This window comes from Aotus nancymaae, unplaced genomic scaffold (genome assembly GCF_030222135.1).
Source record: "Aotus nancymaae isolate 86718 unplaced genomic scaffold, 86718_ANA_hifiasm-v0.15.2.pri h1tg000108l, whole genome shotgun sequence".
Lineage (NCBI taxonomy): Eukaryota > Metazoa > Chordata > Mammalia > Primates > Aotidae > Aotus > Aotus nancymaae.
The window spans coordinates 37781246-37793538 of NW_026988523.1; positions in this window are offsets into that span (position 1 = coordinate 37781246).

Sequence of the window (12293 nt, forward strand, 5' to 3'; positions counted from 1 at the left end):
AATTTGCCTCAAGTTCACATGGAGCATTGTCCAGAATATGCCACAGGCTGGGTCACAAAACAAGTCTTAACAAATTCCAGAAAAATAAAATTATAACAAGCATCTTTTCTAATTATTATAGAATTATCCTAGAAATAGGTTATTTGGAAGAATCAATATTGTAAAAACGACTACACTGTCCAAAGCAATTTACAAAGTTAATGCTATTTCCATTAAACTACCAATGTCATTTTTCACAGAATTAGAAAACGCCTATTTTAAAATTCTTATGGAACCAAAAAAGAACCCAAATAGCCAAAGCAATCCTAAGCAAAAAGAACAAAATGGGAGGCATGATATTATCCAACTTCAAACGATACTATGAGGCCACAGTAATCAAAACTTCATGATACTGGCACAAAAACACACACATAGACCAATGGAGGAGAATGGAACATTCAGAAATAAAGCTGAACACTTGTAACCATCTGATCTTTGACAAGGTGGACAAAAATGACCAAGAGGGAAACAACTCTCTATTCAATAAGTGAACTCCCTATTCAGTAAATTTAGTAACTGGCTAGCCATATGCAGAACAATGAAACTAGACCCTTACCTTTCACCATATATAAATTAACTCAAGATGGGTTAAAGATTTAAATGTAAGGCCTCAGGCTACAAAAACCCTAGAAGAAAATCCAATAAATATCCCTCTCAACATCCACCTTGAAAAAAATTTTTAGTTAAGTCCCCAAAGCAATTGCAACAAAAACATAAAATGACAAATAGGACCTAATTAAACTAAAGAAGTTCTATGCAGCAAAATAAACTATCAACAGAGTAAACAGAGAATCTACATAATGGCAGAAAATATTCATTCACTATGCATCTGACAAAGGTCTAATACCCAGAATCTATAAGGAACTTAAAATAACAAGCAAAAAACAAATAACTCCATTAAAAAATGGGCAAAGGACATGAATAGTCATTTCTCAAAAGAAGGCATGAGTAGCCAACAAACATGAAAAACTGCTGATCATCATTAAACATCAGAGATATGCAAATTAAAACAACGAGATACTATCTCACACCAATTAGAATGATGATTATTAAAAGGCCAAAAAACAACAGATGCTGGCAAAGCTGAGGAGAAAAAAGAAGACTTATAGGGTGGTGGTGGGGATGTAAATTAGTTCAACCATTGTGGAAGCAGTTTGGAGATTTCTCAAATAGCTTAAAAATAAGAGAGGACACAAACAGATGGAGAAACATTCCACACTCACGGTTAGGAAGAATCAATACTGTGAAAATGGCCATACTGCCCAAAGTAATTTATAGATTCAATGCTATCCCCATCAAGCTACCATTGACCTTCTTCACAGAACTGGAAAAAACCACTTTAAACTTCACATGAAACCAAAAGAGAGCTAGCATAGCCAAGACAACCCTAAGCAAAAAGAACAAAGCCAGAGGTATCATGCTACCTGACTTCAAACTATACTACAAGGCTACAGTAATCAAAACAGCATGGTACTGGTACCAAAACAGAGATATAGACCAATGGAACAGAACAGAGGTCTTGGAAGTAATGCCACACATCTACAACCATCTGATCTTTGACAAGCCTGACAAAAACAAGCAATAGGGAAAGGATTCCCTGTTTAATAAATGGTGTTGGGAAAACTGGCTAGCCATATGCAGGAAGCTGAAACTGAATCCCTTCCTTATACCTTAACACAAAAATTAACTCCAGATGGATTAAAGCTTTAATCATAAGAACTAACACCATAAAAAACCCTAGAAGAAAACCTAGGCAACACCATTCAGGACATAGGCACAGGCAAGGGCTTCATGGCTAAAACACCAAAAGTAATGGCAACAAAATAGACAAATGAGATCTAATTAAACTTAAGAGCTTCTGCACAGCAAAAGAAATAACCATTAGAGTGAACCGGCAACCAACAGAATGGGAAAAATTATTTGCAATCTACCCATCTGACAAAGGGCTAATATCCAGAATCTACAAAGAACTAAAACAGATTTACAAGAGAAAAACAAACCCATCCAAAAGTAGGCAAAGGATATAAACAGACACTTTTCAAAAGAAGACATATATGAAGCCAACACACATGAAAAAATGCTCATCACCACTGGTCATTAGAGAACTGCAAATCGAAACTACATTGAGATTCCATCTCATGCCAGTTAGAATGGTGATCATTAAAAAATTTGGAGACAACAGATGCTGGAGAGGATGTGGAGAAATAGGAACACTTTTACACTGTTGGTGGGAGTGTAAATTAATTCAACCATTGTGGAAGACAGTGTGGCACTTCCTCAAGGACATAGAAATAGAAATTCCATTTGACCCAGCAATCCCATTACTGGGTATATATCCAAAAGATTATAAATTGTTCTGTTATAAAGACACATGCACACGTATGTTCATTGAGGCACTGTTTACAATAGCAAAGACCTGGAATCAACCCAAATGCCCATCAATGATAGACTGGACAAAGAAAATGTGGCACATATACACCATGGAATACTATGCAGCCATAAAAAAACAACGAGTTCATGTCCTTTGTAGAGACATGGATGAATCTAGAAACCATCATTCTCAGCAAACTGACACAAGAACAGAAAACCAAACACCGCATGTTTTCACTCATAGGTGGATGATGAACAATGAGAACACTTGGGCACAGGGAAGGGAACAACACTTACTGGGCTAGGGCAGACTGATGAGCCAGCTCTTGGAAGTACCTGATTTCACTGCATCTTGTTAAGTTTTTCAAGGAACACTAAGTTCTCCCCGTCATGAGAGGCACAAAGCAAACTTTACCTTGGGAGATGGAGGCTGTATGGCCTTCGGGGGCTGACCCGCAGGGTATTGAACTTCAAGGAATAGCAGTGAAAGAACTCAGCAAAATTTGTTGTGGAATTTTGAAAAAGAGCTATCATGCACTCCATATCCGCTTGATTAGACCATCTAAGTGAAAAGGGGACAATCTGGGCCTCTGGCCTACTGTGCACACAAGTGTAACAGTCACTTTTATTTAGAGTGCAGACGGAATATCTAATCCATTTTAGGCAGGTATTTACATCCTGATACCTTGTCTCAATTGCTATGGTTTGCCTTAGGTTTTTTACCTCCACTACAGAGACTTTGATTCTGTCATTGTGTCTAGGAGGAGTGATTGATAGAGAGGTTGAAGGAGCAACAAAGCATATTTCAAACTTTCTTTGGAATCCTTTCCTGAAATGTCAGCTTCTAAACCATAAATATGACTTAATGAAGGGAAGAGTTTTCAGATGTTGCAATGGCAATAGTAAGCTGTACAGGATTACATTGGAATGGTAAATACACTGACAGTTTGTACTATGGGCCTGGAAAAACCACACTCAACACCAGCCCATGAAAGCAGCCAGGAGTGTGGCTATACCCTTCAAAGTCACAGGAGCACAGCTGCCCAAGGCCATGGGAGCCCACTTCTTGCATCAGCGTGACCTGGATGTGAGACATGGAGTCAAAGATCATTTTGGAACTTTAAGGTTTAATAACTACCCTGCTAGACTTTGTATGGAGCCTGTAGGTCCTTTGTTTTGGCTGATTTCTCCCATTTAAAATGGGTGATTTACCCAATACCTATACCACCACTGAATCTAGGAAATAACGAATTTGCTTTTGATTTTACAGGCTCATAGGCAAAACAGACTTGCCTTGTCTCAGATGAGACTTTGGACTTGGACTTTTGAGTTAATGCTGGAGTGAGGTAGGACTCTAGAGGACTGTTGGAAGGGCATGACTGTGTTTTGAAATGTGAGGACATGAGATTTGGGAGGGGCCAGGGTAGAATGAGAAGGTTTGGCTGTGACCCTACCCAAATTTCATCTTGAATTATAGTAACTATAATTTCCATGTGTTGTGGGAGGGACCAGTGGGATGTAATTGAATCATAGGTTTCCCCTATGAGCTATTTTCATGATAGTGACTGAGTTCTCACAAGATCTGATAGTTTATAAAAGTCTTCCTTCTTCATTCAACTCTCATCTGTCTCTCCTGTTGCCATGTGCAGAAGGATGACTTTGCTTCCATGGCTGCTGTGATTGTAAGTTTTCTGAGGCTTCCCTAGCCCTGCAGAACTGTGAGCCAATTAAACCTCTTTTTTTTTTTTTTTCTGGAGACAGAGTCTTAGTCCGTCACCAGGCGCCAGGCTGGAGTGCAGTGGCGTGATCTTGGCTCACTGCAACCTCCACCTCCTGGGTTCAAGCAATTCTCCTGCCTCAGCCTCCCAAGTAGCTGGGACTACAGGCACGCGCTGCGACGCCCAGCTAATTTTTTTGTATTTTTGGTAGGGACGGGGTTTCACCATGTTGGCCAGGATGGTCTCGATCTCTTGACCTAGTGATCCGCCCGCCTTGGCCTCCCAAAGTGGTGGGATTACAGGCGTGAGCCACCGTGCCCAGCCTAAATCTCTTTTTTTAAATAAATTACCCAGTCTCAAGTATTTCTTCAAAGCAGCGTGAGAATAGACTAATACACTATGTCATAATATTCTGCAATTACAAAGTCATAAACACTTAAATTACTGTCATAAAGCTAAGAAGAAATAACTTGCCATATTCCAAACCCATGGAGGAGTTCAAGCTACACTTCCTAAGTAATCCCTTCTCTGCTTTATTACTTGATAGCCACCTGGCATTGGCTAGGGAAGAAAAGAGATCAAAAGAGTAGGCGTGGCAGGGCGCGGTGGCTCACGCCTGTAATCCCAGCACTTTGAGAGGCCAAGATGGGCAGATCACAAGGTCAAGAGATCAAGACCATCCTGGCCAACATGGTGAAACCCTGTCTCTACTAAAAATACAAAATTTAGCTGGGCATGGTGGCACGTGCCTGTAGTCCCAGCTACCTGGGAGGCTGAGGCAGGAGAACTGCTTGATCCCAGGAGGTGGAGGCTGTAGTGAGCCAAGATTGCACCACTGCACTCCAGCCTGGCGCCTAGCAACAGAGCAAGACTCTGTCCCAAAAAAAAAAAAAAAAAAAAAAAAAAAGAGTAGGCGTTTGCACCACTAATTTTCTACCATCTTGTATTTTCATAATTTGGTATTTTTTTCCCTTTCTGACACTCATAAGCTAATATAGTAAACATTGAAGAATACAGGAACATTAACTGGGCACATAGTTTTTTTCCTCATACCAAACATTCTCAAGCACTAAATGAAAAACTTAAAATGCAACAAATTTCATATACCACTTATCCATCACTCATAAGTTATTTTTCTCTTCTTCATATGTTAACACCCAAAATCAAGCAAAAGCTGTTAACAAATCTGAGTACCAACTAATTTTGCCCTTGCTGCTGGGCAAATCTAAGTAAATTATAGGTATTAGTAACTTGAGGTAAGAATTCCCGAAACTAGAGGTGTAGGGTGAGGAGTTAACTATTGACAACAGTAGAGAATCTCATTTCCAATTTGAGGAATAAATAATATCGGGGGAAATCCTGAGAGCCAAAAATAGAAGTATGAAAGTAAAGACAAGATGAGAAATTATTAATCTAGTAAGATTCTTCAATGACTGCTTTGTAGAGGATGGTCTATTCCAGAGAAATGGAGCAAATAGAGGATGGAGATAACAGAAATTAAAGGCATAGAGTAAGGCGCTATGGTTTGAATGCTTTGTCCCCTCCAAAACCAGTACTTAAGCTTCGCACACAAAGCAACAGTGTTGGCAGGTAGGGCCTAATGGGAAGTGTTTAAATGATGAGGGATCTGCTTTTTTTTTTTTTTTAAATATATTAGGTTTGGGGTACATATGGGGATCTGCTCTTATAAATGCATTAATGCCACTATAAAAAGAGCTTCTGGGGGTGAACTAGCTATTTTTGGCTCTTCCGTCATGTGAGGACACAGCAAGAAAGCCTCATCAGATACTGATACCTTGACTTTGGACTTCCAACCTTAAGAACTGTGAGAAACAAATTTCTGTGCTGTATAATTACCCAGTCTATGGTATTCCATTACAGCAGCACTATATAGACTAAGACTGTTGGAAAATATGCCTTGTCCATTACAGAAAGGGTCAGAGAACAGTAGTTTTCATGAACCAGAAACATCATTCACTCATATACTCTCCATGTGCCATGTAATAAACATGAGATGAATGGTGCCAGTTCTGCCTATGTCTGGTATATTAGAACTGGTCCACATCACCCCTGAGGTTTCCGTATGAATTCACTCTCCTCTCTGGTCCCAACACTAAGTCTCTCCTTTATTCCCCTCCATTCCAAAGTAGAGAGATCATCCCTAGAACTACAGAAGCCCTTTCTGCCAACAGAATTTTCTGGATGGCATTTGTTTAGGGCAAAAGGAAAAGCAGGTAACACTGCAATGTAGACTACAAAATTTTAGAGAAGAAGTCGGTTGGAGAAGCATTCAAGTCGGAGAGGAAGGAATGCCACTGTCGTAAAATGTGTTCTGGGTAGGTGACTGCAGAGTGGTAAAAATTTCTAACCCACAGACTGCAGGGAATCCAAACAATATCTTTACGCAGGAAGTAGACAGACTGAGAGCACAAACAGATGGCTTAATAGGCCAGCAGTGACTGTTTTTCCCCTCTTTCCCATTCCCTTTTCTTCTTATGGCTTAAAAGATCAGTCATGTATGTACTGCACAGGCAGAGATCTGCCTCTTGTTGCTATTACCCAAGATGGCCTCACAAGTATCCCATGAATAAATCTTTGACTACCTACCAATTTGGAGTGGTCTGCTTCTTTCTTTGGTCTGAGCTTGCCCTGTTCTTATGAAGGGTAGATTTTGGTCCAGCAGGGAGTTTTCCGAACAGTCACCTTGCTATTTAACTATATTCACTCATTGTGCAAGTATCCCACCTCCCTTATTGCAAGTTGTGTAACGAATTCAACTTTCTTAAAAACCTATTATATACATAAATCACAAAGTACATATACTAAGTAGAACACACTCTATAGAATACAGAATAATATGGAGAAAAATTGATGTAGTGGGGAAAAGAAAGCATAATAACAAGGGTGAGGAGGGAGATAAGGTTTGACTCCTACTTTCAACAGATCAATGAAACAAAGATCAAGGCTGATATCTGAATTTCATAGTTTCATTCAGATGGGAGTTAGACAAGTGTTTATCTAAATGAGTAAATAAGTTAGTTCAAATTATTTAAACTAAATAATTTCCAAAAGATAAAACAATTTATCCTTTCTAAAGGATAAAATAATTTAGTTTAGGCTTTGGGAAAATCAGATTCCTGTGTTTTGATACAAAATGTTCAGCTTCAGCAGGAAGCATGAGAAACCAATCAATACCCTTGTGTAATATTGTAAGTGGCAAGGCTTTGAAATAAGATAGACCTGGTTTAAATCTGTCTCCAACCCTAACTAGTCACATGATTTTGGAAAAATAGCTTACATGGTTATTATAGACTGGATTGTATAACCCAAATTCATATGATAAAGCTCTAACCCCCAGTGTGATGATATTTGAAGATATGAGGCCTTTGTAGGTAATTCGTTTAGGACATCAGGGTCTTCATGATGTGATTGATTCCCTTTAAAGAAAAGGCATCAGATCTCGCTCTGTCTCTGTTGCTCTCTCTCTCTCTCTCTCTCTCTCCGCCCCCCCCCCCGCCACACACACACACACACACACACACACTTTCTTCCTCAGCCACCACCTGGTAATGACCCAGTATGAATATGGCTATCTGCAAGCCAGAATGAGGACCCACACCAGAACTAAGTTGGCTGTCACCTTAATCTTAGAACTCCAGCATCCAGAATTGAGGGAAATGCCTGTCATTTAAGCCATCCAATCCATGTTATTTTGTTATAGCATCCTGAGACTCAAATCAACTAAGACAACAGTCTTCTCTAAAGTGGGGAAATTGACTCATGGGGTTGATTTGAAAATTCAGTGACATAAAGCATATACATTACTTTTTACAGTCTGGTGTATCATGAGAAATCAATATACAATAGGAATCATTGTTCTTAGCAAGATAAAGACATTTAAAATATTGGCAGAAGAAATGTCACCTACAAATACTCAAAAGTGTAAAATAACACAAATAGTTCCACACAACTGAAACTTTGGTGTATGCGGAAGGGTATGGAAAATGAGGTCAGAATGGTAAAACAGTAAGCTACCCTTTTGCATAAAGTGAGGAACAGAAGTTTTATTGTGAAAAAAGTAGGCAGATAATTGGGAGGTTTTATACAGAGGATGAATTGAAGGCAGGGTACTTATTCCCGAGCTAGAAATTAGAAAAAACATATTATTAAATATTGAGGAATTTTTCTGCTGGTTGTCAAATATTTTGCATTCTAAAGGCCACAGAGGAGGTGATATTTACACCACAGGAATTGGCATTTGCTACAAATCAGAGCTCTTCTGTAGTTGTTATAGTTAGATTAATAACTGCCAGTTTTGCAACTGCATTCTGTTTATTGTATTTGTTCTTTGTTTCTTTGCCCCTGTCCTTCTGCCTTTTATGGTTTTAACTGAGCAATGATTTCTTTCTTTTCTTCTCTTAGCATATGAATTATACTTCTTTTTAATTTTATATTCGTTGCCCGGGAGTTTCAAAAATATAGCTTTAACTAACCTAAATCTAACTTTAAATATTATTATATTGCCTCATGTAAACAACAGATACCATATAACAGAGGATTCCCTATTCCTCCATCTTTTTCCTGGAACATCTGTGTCATTCATTTTTTGTATTTATATACTATAATGACTGAATACTTTATCACTATTATTACTTTAAAAGAAAGTTACCTTTTAAATCAATTCAGAATCAAAATTTTCAAAATTCAATTGACTTGCATTTGTGCCTTCTCTGATGGTCTTCTTTTTGTCTGTGTAAATCTGAAACTCTGATCGCCTTCACTTTTGAATAATAATTTTGCCAGATACAGAATTCCAGATTGGTATGTATTTTCTGTCATTCATTTAAGCATTTCATTTTATATTCTTCTTTCTCTTATTGCCTGAAATGTTTCTGACAAAAATGCCACCATGATTCTTGGAATTACTTCTCTACAATACATATTTTACTTTCCTCTGATTTTTTCCTCTGATCAAGATTTTGCTTTGTCTTTTCTGCAGTTTAAATATAGAATGTCCAGATAGGATTTGTTGTTCAATATTTATCACATTGGATAATATCTGAGCTTTCTGCATCTGAGGCTTTGAAGCTCTGATTGGTTTTAAATGTTTCTTGGCAATTATTTCTCCAAATACTGATACAGGAGATAAAAAGAAATTATCTTAGGCAGATAGTGAAAGCAAAAGAGTCCTTGGCATAACTTCCCTTCTAACAAAAAGCAGCCTAAGAAATCACTTATTTTCTAATAAACAGCAGCCTGAAAGATCGAGCTGCAAATGAAAAGAAGGAAGCTGAGAGCTTGCACAGGGCGATGCTGACAGCTGTACCAGTAGAAAGGGGTACCTGATGTCAGGCATGTTCACCCTGGGGGCTCCACCTTCCCTTTTGTGTTAGCATGTGTATAATAAGAAAGAAATAAGCAACATGGAGTAGCTACCCACCCGCATAATAAAAGATTGGGGTGGGGGCAGCCAGAGATTCGGGTTCTATGCAGATGGCACACCTGGTCTTAACCAGTTTTTCACACGCTATGTAGATTAGACACTGTCTCCCCACTAGCTCATCTATAAAAATCCCTGCATTTCGCCACAGATCAGCAACCCATTTTTCCAGGACCCCTCTCTGCAGCAGAGAGCTGTTCTCTTTCTTTTGCCTATTAAAATTCTGCTCTAAACCTCACTCTGTGTGTGTGTCCATATCCTTGATCTCTGCGGCCATGAGACCAAGAACCTCAGGTGTCACACCAGACAAACAGACCACTTCAGTACTTTTTATGCTTCCTTCGTTCTTTACCTTCCGACTTTTCAATTATATGTATGCTACATCTTAAGATACCCCACCACAGTTATTAAATATTCTAAGGGCTGGAGGGCTTAATGCTTTTTCCCTTTGCATTTGGTTTGGGAAATTTCTATTGATCTATCTTCTAGGTAACATTGTTTTCTAGATTGTGTCTGGTCTATTGACTATTTTCAATTTCTACTACAGTTGTTTCACATCATACGTTTTTGTTTGATTTACCTTAGTGTTTGCTTCTCTCTGCTTAAGTTGCCCATCTACTCTTGCATGCAGTCCACTTTTTCCATTAGAGCGCTAACATATTAATCATAGTAATTTCAGATTCCCAATCAGCAAATTTCCACATCGGGGTCATATCTGAGTCTGCTCCTAATGCTTCTTTTGACTCTTCAGACTCTGTTTTTCCTTGTCTTTAGCATACCTTGCTTTTTGCTTTTTTTTTTTTTTTTTGTCAAAAGGAAGAGCTATGTGATCAGGTAATACAAACTGAAATACATAGACCTTTAGTATAAAACTTTTTGTTCATCTGGCTAGATGTTAAAACGTGATTTACTTTTTGTTCTAGATGTAGGTGCCAAAGGCTTCAGATTCCTTTTTTCTTTTTGTCTCTCCTGACTTTGAGCTTCCCTGAGCAACCTCCTCAGAAAGTCAGTCTACAAGGAATAATCAAGAAAAATAAGAGAGGATAATATAAATGATCAGTGTCAGGAATGTGAAGGCATGACACTACAGATATTACAATGGTAATAAAATAATGAACAATCTTATGCAAATAAGTTTACCTACTTGCATAATTCCTGTAAAACACAAATTTATTACAGAAAATATTCCTGTGAGACACAACTCACCAAAACTGTCTTGTAAGGAAATAAAACAACTGAATATTTTTCTATTATTAGAGAAAGAGAAGTTATAACAAAAATCTTTCTGTGGTGAAAGTTTGGGGAATAGACACTTTGTAAATTCTATCAGACATTTGAGGATAAAAGTTTACCGCATCTATACATTCTGTTTTAGAAATGCCAGTTTGCTGTCACACCAAAATTAAAGACATTACACAGAAGCTAAAATAAAAGCCAATTCTCACATGAAAATGATGTAAAAACACCTTTAAAATTTTGAAAATTTACAGTTATCAATCTATGATATAACGCATCATTAAAAGTGTTTTATCTCAGGGATGTAAGATTGGTTCAACATTTAAAATTCAATCACCTTTTTCTCTTCCTTAAAAAAGAGAAATCCATTTACTTGAAAGACAAAAGGAGAAGGCACCTGATGCAGGTGGCTGATAGTCATGAATGCATAAAGCAATCTTGCTAACTGAGGCTCCCACACAAATGGGTTTTGTTCTGACTCTGGTGTAATTAATTAGAGAAAGACTTTAACACTCTCCATTTCCATTTTCCTCTCTGAGATCACAAACATTATCACAAGCTATTATCCACGGGTTTGCAATGGATTTTAAAAGCCCCAAATGTGGTTTCTTGGTGTGATTGCTGTTAAAAGAAAAGCTTTAGCTTCATTAAATTTAAAAGAGTTTAACTGAGCAATGAACGATTTGTTAATCAGGCAGCATCCCAAGCCAGAGTAGGCCCAGAGACTCCAGGGCAGCCAGGTAGTGGAAGATATGTGAACAGAACAAGAGAAGTAAGATACAGAGAATGGACATGACATAGAGAGACAACTGGATCGGTTATAGCTCAGTATTTACCTTATTTGAATATAGTTTGAACAGCTGGCCACATTTGATTGGCCAAAACTTGGTGATTGACACAAGAGTATACTGTGGATCATGAGGTCAAGAGATCGAGACCATCCTGGTCAACATGGTGAAACCCCGTCTCTACTAAAAATACAAAAAATTAGCTGGGCATGGTGGCGCGTGCCTGTAATCCCAGCTACTCAGGAAGCTGAGGCAGGAGAATTGCCTGAACCCAGGAGGCGCAGGTTGCGGTGAGCCGAGATCACGCCATTGCACTACAGCCTGGGTAACAAGAGCAAAACTCCGTCTCCAAAAAAAAAAAAAAAAACATTAATCTGGTGGGAACTTTCTGAGGACTTTGAATGATCATGGTAATTAGTACTTCAGATGATACAAAGTCATGAAGGTTCACCCAGACATTTTCCCCCTTATGAGGAGCTCTTTTATGTTTTATTGGTGAGCTCTCTGTGTGAACCCACAAATTGCAAATTATTGCCCACTGCTTCAGAATCAGTAAAAAATGCATATTTTTAAAGCATTTCTTTGCTTCATATATTATAATCTTATCTTCACAGTATGGATTATGGAGCAATGTTCTGAATTGTCTTCTTCGGTGACAGTAATTTGTGTGTTGTATGCTGGAGTCCTAACTGAAGGCATTAC